Below are 22,758 nucleotides of genomic sequence, written 5' to 3' on the forward strand. Positions count from 1 at the left end.
TGCATGCCAGGCTCTAGTTGTAAGGCTTGAGAAAGGGGGCGTGTCCCTGAAATGCATTGCCTTCTATTCCCTAGTGATCATCCTCCCCCACGTCTGCCTTTGACAGCAAAGTGGGGATTGCCGGGCTTCAGCTCTTCTGGTTGCTATGCTTTACTTTGGATTTTGAACATGCAAGTGAATATTATTTTTTTTTTATAATTGATTAAATTTGCTTTAAGATTAACCCTTTCCCATGTGCTTCTGTTTTGTCTTACATTTGCACTAGCTGTATTCACTAATTCATACAAGGCACTGTAGGATAGGTTATTACTCTCCAAGATTTTTTCATGGGTTATTAGGAGCCTTTCATTAAGGACTATACAGACATTCTGGTCATGTATATGTAAATACCTGTGCTACATCTCTGTGTTTTTTATTTCTTGAATGCCTTGCAACAGATTCAGAACATGAATACAATATACTTGCATATATCCTCTCAAGACTATTGTGAGAAGGTCATTAATATCTAATTTATCTACAAGTATATCATTGTCTACAGTACATAATATAATCAAAGGATTCTGAGAATCCGAAGAAAACTGTGCACAAGAGCACAAGGTCTAGACATAATATTAGATGCCTGTGATTTTCAGGCTCTCAGACGGCCCTGCATTAAAAACAGGCATGATTCTGTGATGGACATCACTGCATAGGCTCAGGAATACTTTCAAAAATCACTGTCTATGAACACAGTTTGCTGTGCCATAGAAAAATGAAACTTAAAGCTCTATTATATAAAGAAGAAGCCATATCTGAACATGATCCAGAAACACCACTGTCTTCTCTGGGCCAAAGCTCATTTAAAATGCTCTGTTGCAAAGTGGAAAGCTATTCTGTGGTCAGCTGAAATCACAATTTCATATTCTTTTGATGAAGATGAATTCTAGCCAATTAGCTACAGTTAAAATAATATATGTAACATTTTTACCTACTAAACCATCTGTCTATGTAGTCCATATATTAATAGAACCTTGCTAAACTGTACAGCCAGGCCAGTGGCCTAACTGAGGCAGCTAAGCAATAAATCTAGATCACCTTGCTGCCCCTAGACTGTGATTGGACAGTGGAAGAGCAGCAGTAGTTCACTTCACACTGCTCTGTCCTCCTGTTGCCACGTTACTTGTCAGTACATGGGTATGCAACATACCCAACTGGTTCCTAGTGCTGAATAAACAGGGAAGAAACAGCAGCAGAGTGATGAATTCACCCCTTCTGTTCACTGTACTCTCAGTATGTTTCTTTTCAGCACATATGCATGTATGCATGTAGTACACCAATTCTTTTAGTATACACTCTAGTATCTTTCAGAAACAAATATGATTTGAATATTGCCTGCTTAGTTGAATTAGGATGGGTTAACATTTTGAACAATGTATTATTAAAGATTAATCTGGTAATTTGCTAATTGATTATATGTAAGCATGTACGTGTGTATATGGAAAAGAATTGGGATTAAACAAAGTTGTATGCCCCGTACACACGGTCAGACTTTGTTCGGACATTCCGACAACAAAATCCTAGGATTTTTTCCGACGGATGTTGGCTCAAACTTGTTTTGCCTACACACGGTCGCACAAAGTTGTCGGAATTTCCGATCGCCAAGAACGCGGTGACGTACACCACGTACGACGAGACTAGAAAAGGCCGGTTCAGAACCAAGCGCGGCACCCTTTGGGCTCCTTTTGCTAATCTCGTGTTAGTAAAAGTTTGGTGAGAGACGATTCGCGCTTTTTCAGACTCGTGGCTTTGTATCTGCTCTTCAGTGCGTGCAGTCAGTTCGTATCGGAGTTTTCTGTGTGATCTTGCCTGCTCGTTGCTGTTTTTCAGGTCGCTCTTCACAGGCCTTGCTGTTCTTCAGTGCGTTCTGTTACTTCTTTCTGAGCAGCCGACCGTTTTCTAGCCATGTTTCGTATGCGTACTCCTCGTAGAGTTCGTGCTGTGCGGGGGCTTGGTGTTGGGGTCCTGACCTTGACACAAGTCCAGTCCATGAACAGGGTGGGGAGGAGTTCATGGACCAAGAATTGGTTGCTTCAGCGTGACCAGTTCTGTCATATGCCTTTGCTCCGTGAGATCCGTGAGAATAATCCTGATGATTTCAGGAACTTTCTCAGGATGACGGACCCCGTGTTTCACCGTTTGTTGGCTTTGCTGACCCCCTATATCAGCAGGCAGGATACCTGCATGAGGCAAGTCATCACTCCGGAGCAGAGGTTGGTCGCTACCCTGCGGTATTTGGCCACAGGGAGAAGTCTGCAGGACTTGAAGTTCTCGACAGGCATCTCCCCCCAGGCTCTGGGGATCATTATCCCAGAGACCTGTTCTGCCATCATCCAGGTCCTGCAGAAGGAGTATATGAAGGTAAGATTTTTATCCTTTTATATCCCATTTTATTGTATTTAATGTTTGATAATATATTGTATTTCTTCCCTCATTCCCTAATTACCATGATTGTAATATGCTGTGAATGTCCCTTTTGTCCTCATGCATGCTGGATTTTTAGGTAATTATTATTTTATGTCCTTCATACATATTTGCCCTTCAATAACCTCCCCAGCATGGTGTCTCCTGGCCTATATCCACCTCATGTAGTCACTTAACAATGTATTTTATCAGTTCCATAGTAGTGCTTTACCCCAAACACCCCCTAAAATGTTTGGAAATGTTATTTTTTATTTAAATTCAGGCAAAGTGCCAGAGACTTTTTTTGTGGTGTCCCCAAATTTTTTTTAACCCTCCCCCCCCAACTGCTAAGTCAGCTGATCCCAATTCTCTATCTATCCTCAATCATCTATCTGCTGACTTTGCCAAACCCATACACACTATACCCACCTCTTTACTGGTCAGATTTAGGGATGAATTCCCCAAAGCATGTAGTGCAAGGGCCTGCCTGTATACTTTCCAATGGTACTGTTTAAAGTTTTTGTATCCTATTATTATCTTGATAGGTAATAGCAGAATGTTCAAATGTCCTCAAATGTGTACAGTGTGTATTTATATCTTTGTATTATGACACTTCTTACCTGTCCAGTGGTCTGCCAATAGTGTAACTAAGGAGGGGCTGTTCCAAGTAATACCCTGTATTTAGGCATTCATCTCTCAATGAAGTGAAGAGGGTTACCTGTCCAAGAGTTCCCCCCCCATAATGTTAGAAATGGCCCATGAGAGGGGGGGAGGGGGAATATGATAGGTGTACCTTATACTTTGGCCTTGTTAAATTCCCCTTAGTAAATGCTATCTGGAGGTTGCCCCATAATGTTTGTGTCTAATCTGCTTGCCATGTTTCTGTGAAAAAATAGTAAGGTTTATTTTTTTTCCTCAACAGTTTCCTTCAACGCCACAGGAATGGCAGACTGTGGCCTCCCACTTTGCCCAGCGGTGGGACTTTCCTAACTGCTGAGGGGCAATTGATGGGAAACACGTCCACATCGTCCCACCACCCAACTTGGGGTCGTACTATTATAATTACAAGGGGTTTAATAGTATAGTGATGTTGGCGGTGGTGTCGGCTAATTACGAGTTCTTGTATGTGGTTGTGGGGAAGAATGGCCGGATGTCCGATGGGGGAGTGATCGCCCAGACGGAGTTCTACAGGCGTCTCCAGAATGGCAGCTTGGACTTGCCACCTCCAGAGGACAATGTTGAAGGTCTCCCATTTGTGTTTGTTGCTGATGAAGCATTTGCGCTGGGGGACCACCTGACGCGGCCATTCCCGATGAGGACCCTCACCCCGGAACAGAGGGTTTTTAATTACCGGCTGGTCAGAGCCCGAAGAGTGGTGGAGAACACATTTGGAATCCTGGCCAGCCGGTTCCGATTATTTCTGACACCCATCCATATGGCGGAGTATAAACTGAACCATATAATACTTGCCTGCTGTGTTCTCCATAATTTTTTAAGAAAACATTCAGCCAACTATGCTGGCTCAGTTGGGCCTGAGGCCGGAATCCCTAATCCATCAACACTGACGGCGCTTGAAAGTGGCCGCCCTGGCTTGCCCTCCCTGAATGCCCGTGATGTCCGGTTACGCTACCTGGAGTTCTTTGCGGGTAGGGGGGCTATCAATATGCCAGACAATCTGTGACACCTTTTTCAAATAAAAAACAACCAAAAGAAATTCTTGGTGGACATTTACTGCTTGTGTTTGTTTTAGCTGACCCTGACAGAAATGTGTTGAGTGCAGAAAATGTCGTGATTGGGTAACCTTATAAAAAACAGTGTTGGCTGGTACTTCCTAAATGCAAAAACACATTTCACTACAAGTGCACTTGCAACTGCGCTGAACCTGCACTTGTAGTGCAAAGAGGATTTGCCCTTAGGAAATAACCCCCATTTTTGCATAAAACAGCAATTACATCACCCCAAAAGTGTTGTAGTGTTGAGACAATAATCCACACATTCTTGAGTAAGGCACTTTTTTATACGTGCACAATCACATGTGCATTTCCCAAAGGTTTTTAAAACAAACCAACATGTTTGTTGTATAACAATGTTTGCAGTAGCATTATGAAAAATCAAAATATCCATTTCAGATAAAACAGGCCTGTGTAAAACCAACAAGAAAGCCAAAAAACTTGAACTTACAAAGTTCACATTAGGTAAAACCTGAAGGCTATATCAGACATCAGTATTTAGGAACTGGGTTTGATATAGCGTTCAGATGGGGGGAAATCACCCCTGGAAAAGCCAAATTTGGAAGATGCACACCAACTTACGAATGTCAACATGTGCTATCTGCCATCAGGGGGGATCAAGGGACGTGTTTGGGGGGAGCAAGCCCTTCCTCAACGCTACTTTATAATTGAGGAAGGGGTTGCACCCCCAAAACGCGTCCATTGATATCCCGTGATGGCAGACTGTGTGCATCCTCCAAATTTGGCTTTTCTAAACATTTAAAAAATTTTGGTACGATAAAACAGGTGATTTTGTGGGGTTTAAATTCGCCCCAAAACATCAATGATGTTATTATTTTTTTTAATAACATCACTGATTTGTTGCTGGATGTTTTGCAATTGGAGATTACACCCCATGATCTCCCCGATCAGTATCTGGGCACTTTCAGATGTAAAGCATTCTGGATCACGATCACCTAAAAAGAGATAAAGAACAAAAAAAAAGGTCTCAAAAATCTGCCACCAGCCATCTCTTTTACCTGAGTCTGTGGTCGCAGACACTCACCTGTTGTGGTGCCAATCTCCACCACATCTTCTTCTTCCTCCTGCTCAGCTTCCTGGGTTGGGGGTATTTCCCCTTCTTCCAGAGGGGGGGGGTCTCTGGTCTCCTGGGATGAGGGGTGTCCTCCGAGTCTTTTATCCCCTATGTAAAACAAAAATGGTATACTTAGCACACAGATATTTGATGGCAGAACTATAGAAATAGGAAACATTGCTCGGAAGTGGGGTACAATTGTCTATTTTAGCAGAGTTCCAAGGTGTATATTTTTTATTGCCCTTTGTCAAGCTGCAATACTTTACCTGTTTGGTACAAGCTTCACAGATGTAACCCCCCCTATAGTATACACTGGAGCACCTGTGTGGCCCCCCCTAATAAAAATGGTGTTCTTGTGTCCCACACTAGTGCTCCAGTGTCCAGATGTGAAAACAGCTGCTCAGTGTCCTCTCCTTACACACAATCTAGTTTGCATTTCATTCTAGTAACAAACCCATCTAAATATTTGGCATCCAAGTAGGCCCCCAAAAATGTGTGAAAATGCATATGGCCTAAACAATGGTGTTCTAGAGGCCGAAAGAAAAATGTTTGATACGAACGAATAATGTGCCCATGAACATTAAAGTTGACCTTTTGAAACGTTACAACTAATAAAAGCATATGGAGCAGAACGAACATAATAAAGACAGAAAGAATAGGAACACAGCACAACTACTTACTTTTTTGCAGCACTCTCCGGATCTTTCGGTACTGCTCTGGCTCTCTCAACTTCAGGTCCGACCACCGCTTCCTAAGCTGATCTTTAGACCTTCGTACCCCGAAATTCCGCTCTAGACTCCTGACCACTTTCGCCATGATCTTGGCCTTTCGGATGTTCGGGTTGGGGTAAGGCCCATATTTTCCGTCATAGTCGGACTTCCTCATGATGTCGACCATCTCCAACATCTCCCACAAACGACATATTTGTGGCCTTAAAACGTCTCCTTCTGGATCGGGACGTGCCTGGATCCGCCCTTTCCTCCTCCTCGTTGCTACAATTAGCCCGCACCTGCTGTATGTCCGCCATCATGCTTTTCCCCCACTGCGCCGAACGAAAAGGGGCGGGGAATACACTAGAAAGAACGTCAGGGGCGGGCGGAGTTACACGCATGCGCAGTGTATATAAAGCGTAACACGCGTGCGTATTACGTTTGATCTGTGAGCGGAGGAAGGAGCATTGGATGCGGCGATCGTAAGAACGAAGGTAAGAGACAAACTTGGGCCTATACTGCTTCTAGATTGAGGCCTATATTGTAACAAGATTAGGAGAGTTTTGTGTGACATTAGGCTTTGTCTTGTGTTGTGTCTTGCAGTGAACATGGATATGGTACTGAAAGATAAGGACTTCATTTCAGTCTTCATAGAGATGCTAAGGGAGGTGCCCTGTCTGTGGGAGATTAAACACCCCCATTACAAGAACCAAGCAAAGAGGAAGGCAGCACTGGAGCAATTGTGTGAAATTGTGAAGCAGGTGATCCCCACGGCAGACATCACTTTTTTAAAGATTTTCATTGGTGGCCTGAGGAGCACATATCTGAGGGAGCGCAATAAAGTCCTTGATTCGCAGAGATCCGGAGCAGCAGGTGACATCTATGTCCCCAGGATGTTGTACTACGACAGGCTGCACTTTCTGGCAGGCCAGACTGAACCCAGGCCATCCCTCTCCAGTCTTCCTTCCACGCTTCCTTCCCCCCGGCTGAGGCTTCTGACGCCCAACCTGGGCCTTCCAGGCCACATGTGGAGGAGCCCAGATTGAGCCAGGTATAGCATTCCTCTAAATATTTCTGCTTGTCCAATCAGTGATGTGAACTATATGTTAGTTGGGAGTACTAATTAAGGATTGTGATTGATGATGCAAAACATTACAACTATGTCCCTTTTTCATACACCGGGAAGTCTCAGCCAGGAGGTGGCCGGGCCGAGACGGCTGGCTGATCTGCAGGTCCCTCCATCCCCCCTGGAAACAGAAAGTGGCAGTAGGAGGAGTACCCTAGAGGAGGCGGCTATCAGATTCTTTTGGAGGGCTACAGAGGTCCTGGGAGCACCACACACCAGGCAGGAGAACATTGCTGCATTCATAGCATATAAAATGCAGAGGATGGAGGAGGGCCAAAAAGCCATGTGTGAGGCCCTCATATCTGAGGCTCTGGCGAAAGGTATGAGGGGCCAAATTACACCTCACACACAGCTTTGGGATGGTCCTCCTCCTCCTGCAGGTCCTACTCCTCCTCCAGGTCCTACTCCTCCTCCTGCCACATCTCCAACTGCACAGCCACAGCCCGGAAGGAAGTGTGAAAGGAAGACCAGAGAGTGATTGCCCTGGATCCAGTCTGGTCGGCCAAAAGATGCAGCCTCTTGTGGTACCACAGCCTGCGGACACAGATGTCATCTGCTGCTATCCGAGTCTCTGTGAATCCCGGACCAGACTGCACTCCCTTACATATGGACTCCTCAGGCCACCAATTTTGATGTTTAAGAATTGATGTCTGCCGTGGGGGTCCCAGGCTTCACTAATTTCTGCTGTTGATCCAGTGTTGCCTTCCTCTTTGTTTGGTTCTGATCCCTTAATAAAGGATTTTTGTTTTGAATTATACTCTCCTATGTGTTTTACTTCAAAAATGACAGTTGGTTTGTGAGGATTCAGGTACATTTCTAATATACAATGTGAAATGAACAAGGGTCACCAACAACAATCTCCTTGAGATTAAATAATAAAAGATATCAATGGTGTTGGGGTAACTTGACACACAAAACACACACAAAAATATTCTGGAGTAAAAATAAAAATAACATTGAACAAAGATCAGCCTTGGAAAAAATCCAAACATTAAAGAAAAAAAAAGGTTTAAAATCAAAAAAAAAAAAAAAATATATAAAACTGTCAGATGTGACAACTAATAACAATATATTCAGGGAATCCCACTAAAAAAACACAAATAAAACTTTGTGAGAAGTGTGTGTGAATATGAGCAGCAAAACTACTTCATTCTTGTCACATTATAAAGAAGAAGAGAGTGCGCTGTATTAAACCATTTTTTACATTGCAGCGTGACGAAAGTGCTGTATCCATTGCGAACGCTAAGTTTACCAGAACGAGCTGTCCCGTGTCGGAATTTATTCTGAGCACGCGTGGCACTTTGTGCGTCGGAACAGGCCACACACGGTCGGAATTGACGCGATCGGATTTTGTTGTCGGAAAATTTTATCTCCTGCTGTCCAACTTTGTGTGTCGGAAAATCCGATGGAAAATGTCCGATGGCGCCCACACACGGTCGGAATTTCCGACAACACGCTCCGATCGGACATTGTCCATCGGAAAATCCGACCGTGTGTACGGGGCAGTATAGTTCTTTTGCTTCATTTGTTTTTGTTCTAATAGAACATATGTGCCCTGGTAAACCTTTTTAAAGAGGTAGTAAACTCTGCATTGCGACTTTCCTACATTTAAATCACTTTGAGACAATATACATGCTTCTCTTTTTATATTCTGCCTAACCTTTGCTGTTCTCCATTTATCGAGCAATGTCCTCTTTAATGATGTCACCCGGACATGCGCATACTATACTAGCAGCCATTAACGGCATGATCTGTGTGAGGTGGGTTCTTTCCAGCCTGTGCCTCCAATGCTGTGCCTGCGTCTTCCAGTCTCATTGCATTCCCACAATCCTGCGAGAGTACATCCCCCTTCAATATTAATATTCAATGCGCATGTGCGAGAGTTCTGAAAGGAAGGGCGGAAGTAAACCACAGTGTAGATGCAGAAGACAGCCGCTAATATGGAGCCGGCTTTGGATGGGAAGCATGAAACAGAAATTATGTTGTTGAACAGGACTAAACGGAGGGGGATAAATAATGATCCAGAATGATGTACAATGCTTTTGTGTACTGGCTACGTGGAGTTTAAAAATGTATATGGCTGAGTTTACTACCGCTTTAAATTGTTTACAATTGCTCACATTTGCAAACTTACTAAATACTCACTTGTACTACTGCTTTAAATCTCCTATTCTAAGGGGCTTGCACCTTGTAGCAAGAACCCCATGAGTTTTGTAAAGAATAGTATATGAAGGAAATGTAGGAGCTGTCATAGATATTTGAAGGCAGTATTGGGAATCTGAAAAGTACAGAGCTTTCATAAACACATGTCTATAGAGAGAGGCAGGGAAGCACACAATATACACTTCCTTCAGCACTCAAAGGGGAATACAAAAGTCATCAGCAAAGCTTTTTCTAACATGCCCAATTGCTGTGACGGACACGGCATCAGACCCCGGCCACCTTTACCAACTTGTGACAAATGGCTGTTCAAACTCACACAGCAATGACACTCTTAGCCTCACCCTGCACAAAGATTTTCCAGCTCACTGGAGCACAATCTAAGTGCCAACAGACTTGGACCCCATACACACTATTCGATTTTCTGCAGATTTTTGTCTTCAGATTTACCAAAACCATGTAGTGCAAGGGCCTGCCTGATTGCATACAAATTTAAACTCTTAAGCCTCGTACACACGATTGGATTTTCCACCAGGAATTGTGTGATGACAGACTGTTGGCCTAAAATCCGACCGTTTGTATGCTCCATTGGACAATTGTTGTCGGATTTTCCGCGGACAAATGTTGGATGGCAGGCTTATAAATTTTCCAAGGACAAACGTCTGTTGTCAGATTTTCGGATCGTGTGTACACAAGTCCATCAGATAAAAGTCAAAACACACATGCTCGGAAGGAAGGACGAGCCGGAAGTGGTTGGTCTTGTAAACTAGCATTCGTAATGGAGAATTAACGGCAAATTATGAAATCTAGAAATGCAGTGCACATTCTCTTCTTCTTTAATGGGACAATAATGAAGCAGCTTTGCTGGTGATACTGACGGAGTTCTGCCAAACGTATTTAAAACAGCTTTTTTTTTTCCTAGTGATATCAAGAATAATAATATTATTATTATTATTATTATTCATTTTTTTTTTGGTCAAGTTACCACAGCACCATTATCCCATAGTTTTTAGATCAAAGATACAACTATGTTGGTGTCCCGTGTTAATTTTACATTGTACTTTTTAAATGTACCAAAAAAACAGTACATTGATAAGCAAAATTAACTATTAATATGAGATAGAACTCTTCCACTGTGAATTCAGTTTAAATCCTTAAACGAGTGAACATACAAGATGAATAATTGTGACAACTCCACCACCACAGCCCGAGTGTGAACACCACGTAAAATGTACGCTTACAATGTGGCAAGCTAAGTAGGCTTGTGACCAATAACCCGGTCAGGGCCTTTGTCCCAGATTGGAAATCGGTGCCTCCGGTCAGGGTCTTTATCCCAGGGTAGAAAATAATACCTCAAAATGATCCGAGGGATATAGCCAACCAGACAGTATGAATACCCTGTCAGGAAGGTTCCAACAAAGTGGTCAGATATAATCCAGAAGAGAGGAACTCACCATGGTAAGCATGCATTTTATGTGGTGTTCACACTCGGCCTGTGGAATTGTCACAGTTATTCATCTTGTATGTTCACTCGTTTAAGGATTTAAACTGAATTCACTGTGGAATGCCCTGCACACACGGTCGGACATTCCGACGGAATATGTGCGATCGGGGCTTGTTTATGGAAATTCCGACCGTGTGTGGGCTCCATCAGACTTTTTCCATCGGAATTTCCGACACACAAAGTTTGAGAGCATGCTATAAAATTTTCCGACAACAAAATCCGATCCTTTAAATTCCGATCGTGTGTAGACAAATCCGACGGACAAAGTGCCACGCATGCTCAGAATAAATTAAGAGACGAAAGCTATTGGCTATTGCCCCGTTTATAGTCCCGACGTACGTGTTTTACGTCAGAACGATCGGATTTTCCGACAACTTTGTGTGACCGTGTGTGTGCAAGACAAGTTTGAGCCAACATCCGTCGGAAAAAATCCATGGATTTTGTTGTTGGAATGTCCGATCAATGTCCGACCGTGTGTACGGGGCAGAAGAGTTCTACCTCATATTATAGACATTTTATATTTATTCCTTAATTGATTCATTTCATTTTGGATTTATATCTTGGACTCTTACCTCCTATATTCAAGTATTAATTTTTTTCTGGATGGTAATATATTCACTGATACTGGTTAATTTTGCTTATCAATGTACAGTTTTTTTTGGTTCTTTTTTTAGCACTGCTACATTTTTTCTATTTATCTTATGTGTGTTTCTCACTTTTAGTGGCTGCTTTTTTCTTTTCTTTTTTATTTCATTTTTATTTTGTTTAGTTTTAGTTCAGCACAGTATTTTATGTTGATTTACATTTAAAATGTAACTGCTTACTCCCAAACTGTCATTTGAAGTAAAACACATAGCCAAGTATTATTCTACATAATTGATTTTTATTGTGCATTATTCAAAAACTTAAATAAAATAAATTAAACATGCTATCTGACATACAAATCTAACTTAACCAAAAAGTGCATTCTATGCATACAAAAATAAATAAAGTATAACAAATAAAATCATAATTAAAAAAAAAAAAAAAAAGAAAATTAGTAATTGAAGGTCTGAAAATCCCCAGCCTAGCGGCCTTGTTGGGGTCTTGTGGCTGGAATTGCCACTGTCTGCCATGCTGCTGTGGTAGGTGGGGTTGCTGTGGTGGGTGGGGTTGCTGTGGTGGCTGTGGAGGTGGGGTATCAAAATCAGAAATGTGGGTTTTTCATGTAATTTGCCCCCCCCCCTTGTTGAGGAGCTGCATCATGAGTTCCTCACACATTCTCCTTTGATCCACATCCATCTCCCTTAACTTATTTGCCGTCAGACACCCAAATGCCTCAGCTGCATCTGGGTCCATTCTGATGGCACTAGTGGCCTGGCTGAGGAAGGCAGCTATGGCCTCATCCAGGTTACTGCTCTTCCTGGCCCTTTTAGCGGGTGGGCGCAGGGGAGGGATTTGGGACTCAGTGTGGCTGTTGGCCACGGGCTCCTCCTGACTGCCACTTTCCTGTGGATGAAAATGGGACATAATTAGTTTTAGTTTTGGTTTTTGTTTTTGGTCATCAATCACACACAATTTTGATCTCCTGACTGTTGCAAATTGAATGTGGACAAATGGAAAAGACTATCATTCTGACCCCAGCATTTTTCGTTCTTGTACAAATCATTTTTGGGCACTACTTTCTATTGATATGGAAACCACTTTGTTAAGGCAAAAATATTTGAACAATAACGTCCAGTTATCATCATTGTATTTTTGGATACAAATATGTTCAACAATGCTATACCTGGGTCAAGCTGGGCTCCTCCACATCTTCATCCTGTGTAGAAGGACCAGGGTGTACCTCAGGAGCTGTGGCCTCAGCCGATGTGAAAAGGAGCATTGACAGCGATGGCCTGGGTTCGTTCTGGTTGGTCAAAAACCGCAGGCTGTGGTAATACCACAGCCTGGGGACATAGATATCATCAGCTGATGCTCCAGATCTCTGAGTCCTGGACCTTCTTGAGCTCTCTTTTAAAGGTACTGCTCAGATTGGAGATTTTGTTCTTGATATACACAATGTCTGCCTAGGGTTGCACTGGTTTGATCAACTCAGAGTTTTTCCAACGCTGCCTTTCTCAAGATTTTATTTGAGTAGTCTCGACTTTTGACCTTCCACAGACAGGGCAGCTCCCAGGACAGGTCAATGAAGCATGGCAAAAAATCTGGCGATGTAAATTTATTAACCATGATAAATGATCAGATGCCTGCAAGACAGAACACAAGATAAAACATAATGTCTGGCATAACTCATAAATTACTCCCAATATAGGCCTCAATCTAAGCAGTATAGGCCACTAACCACATATACCCCAATTTCCATTTGTACCTTCGTTTTCTGGCTCCTTTCGCGTGATGGTGATGGCAATTGTTCATCCTCCACTCCTAGATTGTTTCTACAGCCGTTACATCGACCGTTCGTTATGGCTTTATATACACTACCCATGCGTGAAACTCCGCTCTCTCCGCTCTCAGTGCATCATGAAGCTGGGGCATAACCAGCTCTCTTCTGCATGTGACACACATGGCGGAACATTCGGGAGGGACAACATGGCAGATTCTGCAAATTCTAGGCAGCCCCGCAGTCGTGGGGAGGCTTATAGGAGGCACAAAGCAACCCCCATGAGCAAGGATGAGATGGTGGAGATGTGCATCCTTGAGAAGCACGACTACGACTGGAAATCTGCGCAACTACGAAAGGCCCAACACCCGAAAGGATCTCATTTTGGAGACGGTCATCGCCGTTTTGCAAGTAGAAGCTTCAGTGCAACGAACAAAGGACCAAAATTGGAAAGCGATGGTCTGATCTAAAGCACCGCGACCAAGATCAGATGGAGTCCATCCATCACATAATCAAAAAAAAGTAAGCAATATTTGTATCTAACCAATATGTATATGTGTAAATTAGCTGTCTGTATATGTGCTTTCTCCAAGTAAGTCTCGATAAATTTGAGATAATGTTTTCTCTAATCTTTGTCTGAATTTGTATTTTAAAGATGAAGTTAAATATAAAGCAGATATGCACATTTTTTTAAATCTTATAAATTTTGCCATGTATTTATTTTTTAAACTTTTTTTTCTCTTCTTTCAACAGGGAGGCAGAAAAAAATGAGGCTACAGACAAGCCAGAATAGGGGACGAAGGGAGGCTACCCTCGCTCTGGCCCCAACAAGGCCATCTTCCCCCCAAAAATGTAAGTGACAACTTCCAAACCACTCATTTAGCCACCAATGCTAGGTGGGCCAAAGACCATGGGCTTAAGCAGGAACTTAAGAGGTAAAGAACACTTTCTGGTTGCTGCCTGGCTCATCAGTGCCCATTAATGCAGCCTTGCCAGTGTAGGCATGGGTAGAGGAGAGGCCCCGGGGATCACAGTCACACAGAGTCACCGTCTGTTAGAATGATCATCATATATACCCTATCCCATAGGAGACAAGAGGGGTGGGGGCAACTGCAGGACTTTTTCAATGTTGGCACTTGTCCAGTGTTTGCTCTCTGTAAAATGACATCACCTTCCCTTTTCAATGCATTTTTCACTGAAAAAAAACACAGTGCAGCATGGTGGAATCCACTAGTCAGGATCAAACATTGTCATCAGACCAAGTGCAAGGTTGGTCAACTAATGCAGCAAAATGAATGCTAGAAACACATGTGACTTGGGGTGGTTTAATGAATGGTGTATTGTGTTTTTTTTAGAGGAAAGTGAGTGTGGTCAGCTCAACCAGGATGTTGGTTTCTTGTTCAACTTGTTGACTCCTGTTTGCACTTTTCATATTTATGTTTTTAGGACTTTTAAGCCCTGCTTCACATTGATGCTACTTTTGAAATTGCACTACTTCACTTGAAGCAGCACGATTTCTAAGTAGCAAGGTCAGCCCAATTAAGGTGCTACTTGATAGACATTTGTGTGGCTTCATGCACAGATGTCTATTGGAGTCGCACCTGAAATCGGCAAAAGTAGTGCAGGAAATACTTTTGCAAAATCAGTGTCACACCGATTGGAACAGTGCCATTGCCTCCAATAGGCTGCGACTTCTCATGCGATTTAATCTCTCAAATCGCATGACAAATTGCTCCAATGTGAACCTAGGCTTTAGTGTCTGAGGTCAGTGTTTCTCCACTCCACTTCTCTAGATGCACCAGTAGGTTCTGCTTTATGTATTTTTCGCAGTATAAAAACGGCTGTGTGAATTACTAACCTAGAAAATGACAGCATCTCCTGTGCCAAAATCAAAAAATATAGAAAACATGACCTGGGAATGCATCTTGAGAAGGAGAGTTGGGAAACTCTGCCCTAAGTAATGTTAATTGTAATCTTTCTGTGTTTTGAAGAATCGCAAAGCCAAAAATTGAAGATGCCCACAAATTGTGAGGATGCCAAAAGTGTTTTCAACCACCCTTCTGGCACGAGAGAGCCTGTAATTGTAGATTCCCTGCTCTGGGATGAGGTTCCTCCTAGGAAACTGTTCCCCCAGAACAAAGGCCTCATCTGCAACAAAAACAAAATTGAGGCCCTCAACATTGTCCTCAGCAGGTGGCAAGTTTAAGGTGCCATTCTGGAGCCACTTGTAGGACTCTGTCTGCATTATGACTCCTCCATCAGAGCTGTGGCCGTTCTTCCCAACATCCAGAAACAAGAACTCATACGTGGCAGACACTACAGCTAGCAGGACTGTACTGCAAAAGCCCTTGTAGTTGAAATAATATGAGCCCGAGCTGGGTGGTGGGACAATCCAGGCATGTTTTCCATCAATAGCACACCACAGTTGGGAAAGTCCCGCTGATGCTGGAACTGGGCTGCAACGTCCTGCCATTGCTGTGGGTTGGAAGGAAACTGTAGAGTAAAAAAAGCAAAAAGAAATGACTACTTCTGCACATAACATTCCAAGCAGATTTGACACAAACATTCTTGGCCAACATAAGTATAAAACTTAAAGGAGTATTTAGTGACAAAAGTGTAAGGTCAACTTATCTGATTCCTCACCCCCTCTGGTGGCCTATTCTAAAAATGTTATGGTGGGGGGAGGTAATGGGCAGATGTTTTGGACAGGTAATCCTCTCCACTTCCATGAGAGCTGTTTGCATAAATAATGTGTGAGGCTTTGGCCAGCTCCTCCTTACTTACACTATTGCCAGCCCAGTGGACAGGTAAGAAGTGTCATAATCTAAAAACATGGATACACACTGTCCAAATTGAAGCACATTTTGACATTCATAAATGAAATTACCTATCAAGATAATAGGAGACAAAAAATATTCTACTTTACAATTTGAAGGTAATCAGGCAGGTCCTTGCACTAAATGCTTTGGTAAATTCATCAAGAAATGTGACCACAAAAGAGGGATAGCGTGTATGGGTTTTGCAAAGTCAGCAGATAGAGTACTTGTATCTGGTGACTTTGCATTTGGGGGGGTTCCAAATGAGTTTGGGCCACCAAAAAATGGCTTATTGGACTTTGCATGAATTTGAGGACAACAATAACATTTGGACACATTTTAGGGGGTGTTTAGGGTAAGTCCAAAAATGTAGCTGACAATAAACATTGTTAAGTTACTAGGGTAGGTGGGTATGGGCCCAGAATAGCATGCTGGGGAAGTTAATGAAGGAAAATATACATATAGGCCAAAAAGATAAAGATTACAGCATGCATTAGGACAAAGAGGACATTCATACCATATTACAATATTGCTAATTATGGAATAAGATGAATACAATACATTAGCAAACATTAAACACATAGAATGTGATGTTAAAGGAAAAAACTTACACTAATATAGTCCTTCTGCAGCACTTGAAAAATGGCTGAACAGGTCTCTGGAATAATGAGTCCCAGAGCCTGGGGAAGATCCCAGTGGTAAACTTGAGGTCCTGGAGACTTCTCCCCATTGCTAAGTACCACAAGGTGGCTATTAGCCTTTGCTCTGGAGTAATGGCACGCCTCACGCGTGTGTCCTGCTTCTTAATATAGAATATATAAACATTGCCAAGAGTTGGTGAAAGCAGGGGTCTGTCATCCGGAGACAATTCCTAAAATCATTAGGATTATTCTCCTGGAGCTCCCCCAGCAATGGCATATGACAGAATTGGTCATGATTAAGCAACCAATTTTTGGTCCAAGAACTCCTCCTCCTCCTGTTCCTGGACTGGACTTGGGTCAAAGCAATAACTCTAAGCCCAATAATAGCATGTTCTCTCCTCTGATTCCGCAACATGGCTGGTTGACAAACGGCCGTTCAGAAAAGTACTGACAGACACAAACTGAAAAGCACGAAGCAACACTCGCCAAACTTCTACTAACACAAAATTAGCAGAAGGAGCCCAAAGGGTGACGCATGACAACTTCCTCTTTATCGGCTCGTAGTACGTCTAGTACGTCACTATCCACTACCCTGCATCCAATTGGCATAGCAGGAGATTGTGACCGGCTCTCTATGGAGCCGGGTCACACATTTCCGCAGCAAGTCTGGTGCGTTTTGCAGGAAAAACGTGTGCATTTTTTTTGGTCCGAATTCAGCCCAAAATTCGGACTGAAATGGGACCTGAAAAGGTGAACCAGCATACACTGGACCCTTGCTGTGCAACGGATGCGGCCGATATGTGCCTTAAGGTTTGATCTCACATTATATGGTTTTGGTAAATCTGAAGACAAAAATCTGCAGAAAATCTAAAAGTGTGTATGGGGCTTAAGAGTGATCACCCCTGGGTTTTGTTAACTATGCAGTTTATTCTTTACTCCAGATACAAATATCAACATGAATATCAATATTCACAATACCAATTATGCCTTTTAATAAATATCTGTAATGCACACTGTTACCACAGACAGGAATATTCCAGAAATTTACAGTGCAGTAGCGCTCTTCAAAGAGACAAGGATTCTTTAGCCTGTTGACTGCGTCACGTACATTTACTGCGGGACGTTGGCTCCTCTGCGAAGAATCACGTACAGGTATGTGATTCTGCACTTCCAGGTCTGCGGTGCGCATGGCAACCCGCTCCCGCTGTGATTAGACACAGCAGGAGTCAATATATGGGTTCGGTGGACCCAATGTCTGTGGGGACATGCCGATCATTCCCGACAGAGACAAAACTGCGGTCTGCCTATGTAAACAAGGCACATCGTCATTCTGTTAGTAGTGAAGACAGAGATCCTGTGTTTCTGCTAGCAGGAACACAAATCTCTGTCTTCCCACAGTTAAAGCATATCCCCCACACAGTTAACAAACACTCCCTAGGAACATATTTAACTCTTTGATCGCCCCTGATGTTAACCCATTCCCTGCCGGTGTCATCAGTACAGTAACACTGTAAATTTTTAGCACTGATCACTGTATTGGTATCACTGGTCCCCAAAAGTGTCACTTGGTGTCCAATTTGTCCACTGCAATGTTGCAGTCCCGATATAAGTCACTGAACGCTGCCATTACTAGTAAAAAAAAATAAATAATAAAAATTCCATAAAAATATCCCATAGTTTGTAGATGCTATAACTTTTGCACAAACCAATCAATATATGCTTATTGGGATTTTTTTTTACCAAAAATATACAGCAGAATACATATTGGCCAAAATTGATGAAGAAATTAGATTTTTACATTTTTTATTGGATGTGTTTTATAGCAGAAAGTAAAAAAATATTGTTTTTTTTTTTCAAAATTGTTGGTCTTTTTTGTTTATAGCTCAAAAAATAAAAATGGCAGATGTGATCAAATACAAACCAAAAGAAAGCTCTATTTGTGGGAAAAAAGGAAATACATTTTATTTGGGTACAGCATTGCACAACCGCGCAATTATCAGTTAAAGTAACACAGTACCTTTTTGCAAAAAATGGCCTGGTCATGAAGGGGATAAACCTTCCAGAGGGCAAGTGACTAACCACTTCCCGCCTGGCCTATAGCAGAATGATGGCCAGGAAGTGGTTCTGTTATCCTGAGTGAGTGTCATATGACGTCCAGCAGGATAATATGCCGGCGATCGCGAGTGCGGCGTGTCAGTCACACATCAGTACCTCATCAGTGCTGCCCATCAGTACCACCTGTCAGTGCAAATCAGTACCACTTATCAGTGCCAATCAGTGTCGCCTGTCAGTGCCCATCACACCCGCCTGTCAGTGCCCATCAGTGCCCCGTCAGTGCCCATCAGTGCTGCCTATTAGTGCCCATCAGTGCCGCCTATCAGTGCCCATCAGTGCTGCATATCAGTACCGCCTATTGGTGCCCATCAGTGCTGCATATCAGTGCCACCTATCAGTGCCTTTTCGGTGCCAACTCATCAGTGCCCATCAGTGCCGCCTCATTAGTGCCGATCAGTGAAGGGGAAAACAATATTTTTTGACAAAAACTAAGATAAACCTTTTTTTTTTCAAAAATGTAGATTGTTTATCAAAAAATGAAAACCCCAGAGGTGATCAAATACCACCAAAAGAAAGCTCTATTTGTGGGAAGAAAATTATAAAAATTTTGTTTGGGTATAGTGTTACATGACCGCGCAATTGTCATTCAAAGTGTGACAGTGCTAAAAGCTGAAAATTGTCCTGGGCAGGAAGGGGCGAAAGTGCCTGGTATTGAAGTGGTAAAGGAAGGCAGAGATCATGTTACGATTTTAAAAATAATGTTTATGAAGTAAGCAGGTGAAAAGATGCAAAAAGAATATTTACAGAAAAAGGGTATTACAAAGGAAAAAACAATAACGCGACAGACAACAAAAAGGGTTTAAGAATGAAAATACTAAAAGGCCTGGTTCTTTAACTCAGCAAAGTCCAGTCAATAAGTATAAGATGGATCTGTGGCTCTCATAAATCTTGGCTGATGTTCCTTGTTTAATGGTAAAAAAGAGAGCTCTAGACTTCTGATGCTGTCCCTCTTTTCTTGTTTCTGAGGGGGGGGGGGGGGGGGGTCAAAAATGATCTGACCACTCAGAAGGTCTGAGAAGTAACTGATAGGATGTGTTTATGACCATTCGGTTGTCCCTGTCAGATACAGTTTTCTAAACATATTAATATTCTGAGTATACCAGAGATACTTAACATGATATGCCTCAAATAGGCAGGCCATCCAGGAAGTGGAAGACATCTATTCCGCCTCCTGTATATAATAGCCTAGTCATGTGTGATCTTCATCAGTGCAATATTTTCTTCCACATTCATATACAGTGGGGAAGGAACGTATTTAGACCCCCTTAAATTTTTCACTCTTTGTTATATTGCAGCCATTTGCTAAAATCATTTAAGTTCATTTTTTTCCTCATTAATATACACACAGCACCCCATACTGACAGAAAAACACAGAATTGTTGACAATCTGTGGCAGATTTATTAAAAAGAAAAATTGAAATATCACATGGTCTTTAATATTCAGACCCTTTGCTCAGTATTTAGTAGAAGCACCCTTTTGATCTAATACAGCCATGAGTCTTTTTGGGAAAGATGCAACAAGTTTTTCACACCTGGATTTGGGGATCCTCTGCCATTCCTCCTTGCAGATCCTCTCCAGTTCTGTCAGGTTGGATGGTAAAAGTTGGTGGACAGCCATTTTTAGGTCTCTCCAGAGATGCTCAATTGGGTTTAAGTCAGGGCTCTAGCTGGGCCATTCAAGAACAGTCACAGAGTTGTTGTGAAGCCACTCCTTCGTTATTTTAGCTGTGTGCTTAGGGTCATTGTCTTGTTGAAAGGTAAACCTTCGGCCCAGTCTGAGGTGCTGAGCACTCTGGAGAAGGTTTTCGTCCAGGATATCCCTGTAATTGGCCTCATTCATCTTTCCCTCGATTGCAACCAGTCATCCTGTCCCTGCAGCTGAAAAACACCCCCACAGCATGATGCTGCCACCACCATGCTTCACTGTTGGGCCTGTATTGGACAGGTGATGAGCAGTGCCTGGTTTTCTCCATACATACCGCTTAGAATTAAGGCCAAAAAGTTTTATCTTGGTCTCATCAGACCAGAGAATCTTATTGCTCACCATCTTGGAGTCCTTCAGGTGTTTTTTAGCAAACTCCATGCGGGCTTTCATGTGTCTTGCACTGAGGACAGGCTTCCGTCAGGCCACTCTGCCATAAAGCCCCGACTGGTGCAGGGCTGCAGTGATGGTTGACTTTCTACAACTTTCTCCCTTCTCCAGACTGCATCTCTGGAGCTCAGCCACAGTGATCTTTTGGTTCTTCTTTACCTCTGTCACCAAGGCTCTTCTCCCGCGATAGCTCAGTTTGGCCGGATGGCCAGCTCTAGGAAGGGTTCTGGTCATCCCAAACATCTTCCATTTAAGAATTATGGAGGCCACTGTGCTCCTAAGAACCTTAAGTGCAGCAGAAATGTTTTTGTAACCTTGGCCAGATCTGTGCCTTGCCACAATTCTGTCTCTGAGCTCTTCAGGCAGTTCCTTTGACCTCATGATTCTCATTTGCTCTGACATGCACTGTGAGCTGTAAGATCTTATATAGACAGGTGTGTGGCTTTCCTAATCAAGTCCAATGAGTATAATCAAACACAGCTGGACTCAAATGAAGGTGTAGAACCATCTCAAGGATGATCAGAAGAAATGGACAGCACCTGAGTTAAATATATGAGTGTCACAGCAAAGGGTCTGAATACTTAGGACCATGTGATATTTCAGTTTTTCTTTTTTAATAAATCTGCAAACATGTCAACAATTCTGTGTTTTTCTGTCAATATGAGGTGCTGTGTGTACATTAATGAGGAAAAAAATGAACTTAAATGATTTTAGCAAATGGCTGCAATATAACAAAGAGTGAAAAATGTAAGGGGGTCTGAATACTTTCCGTCCCCACTGTATATAATCAATAATAATGTATCTTTGTCATGTCTGATTTTATGAATTATGTGTAGATTTTGAAACTGTGAATTGGAGAAGGGGTCTTTTGCAGGTCAGGTAGGATATCTATCTGGCCTAAATGGCTTTTACAATATTTATTAGTTCTATGTAAGGCATTTTATGACACGCCTTACACGTATTCCTAATGGGTTTATTTTCCCTACAGTCCACAGTGTGACAGAACTGAAATGTTTTACAGTTTTATAATGGGCTAATCCCATCTACCTCTCCGAGGAGGAATGGGTAACATTTCTAGCTATTTATCGTTAACAGACATTGAGATGAAAAGCAAACCCTGATATACTATAGTGTTCCAATCCAGACCTCCTGTTAAGGCATTCCGTTAGTAATTTACAGATTTGCTACTAACAGGTCAGGGATAAGTATGTTTTTTTTTCCCTGCTGGAAAAGTTGTGCATTTCTGAGTCATGTTCTGGGGTCATGGCTGTGGGGTAAGCTGGCTCTTGTGTCTCCTAGTCTAAAAAATGTCATGGCTGACTTATGAATTCTGAATAACATGGCTGCCCTGTGTCTTCTCACAGAGTTTTGGGGTGTCCAGTTTGCATTATCACAACTGCCTCTTTCCAATGCAAGCTTCAGCCAGCAGTCTTTATAGATGCCAATTAGAATAACTGGAACTGGTGGGCCATGCGATTACTGACTGCTACCATCATTTTTGTGTGCATCAATATATACGCTGGACACTTTTGACAAATTGTATTGCTCTAGCGTACACTCTTTAAAATAATAACTGTATGCTGGGCAATTGCTTCTTAAAGAATGAGTCCAGGTTTGTGTTCCCAAAGTTTACCCTTGAACTGAAACCTGTAAAGGTGTTTTCCTTATCACAATGCAGTTTAGCTCTTCTGTTGGTTTAAAGAGACAATGATTGTCTCTTTATTTAATGTAAATAACAATATTGCCATTTAGTCAGTTAAGGTTTCTAGGTTGAAGAAAAAAGGATTTTATATGCAAAGTTCCAAAAGTATAAATTTCAATTTGATATGCTTATTAGTGTTGCATTAGGCAAATGAGCAGATTAAATGTTTAAAAAATTTAGGTAATCACAGTACATTCCTTGGAGAGTCACCAAGCTTGGGTGAAACAAGAAACAAACATAGAAGAAAGCAATGCAAATTAACTCATGGCAATTGAACATACAGCAA

Source organism: Aquarana catesbeiana, linkage group LG03, assembly GCF_042186555.1.
Source record: "Aquarana catesbeiana isolate 2022-GZ linkage group LG03, ASM4218655v1, whole genome shotgun sequence".
NCBI lineage: Eukaryota > Metazoa > Chordata > Amphibia > Anura > Ranidae > Aquarana > Aquarana catesbeiana.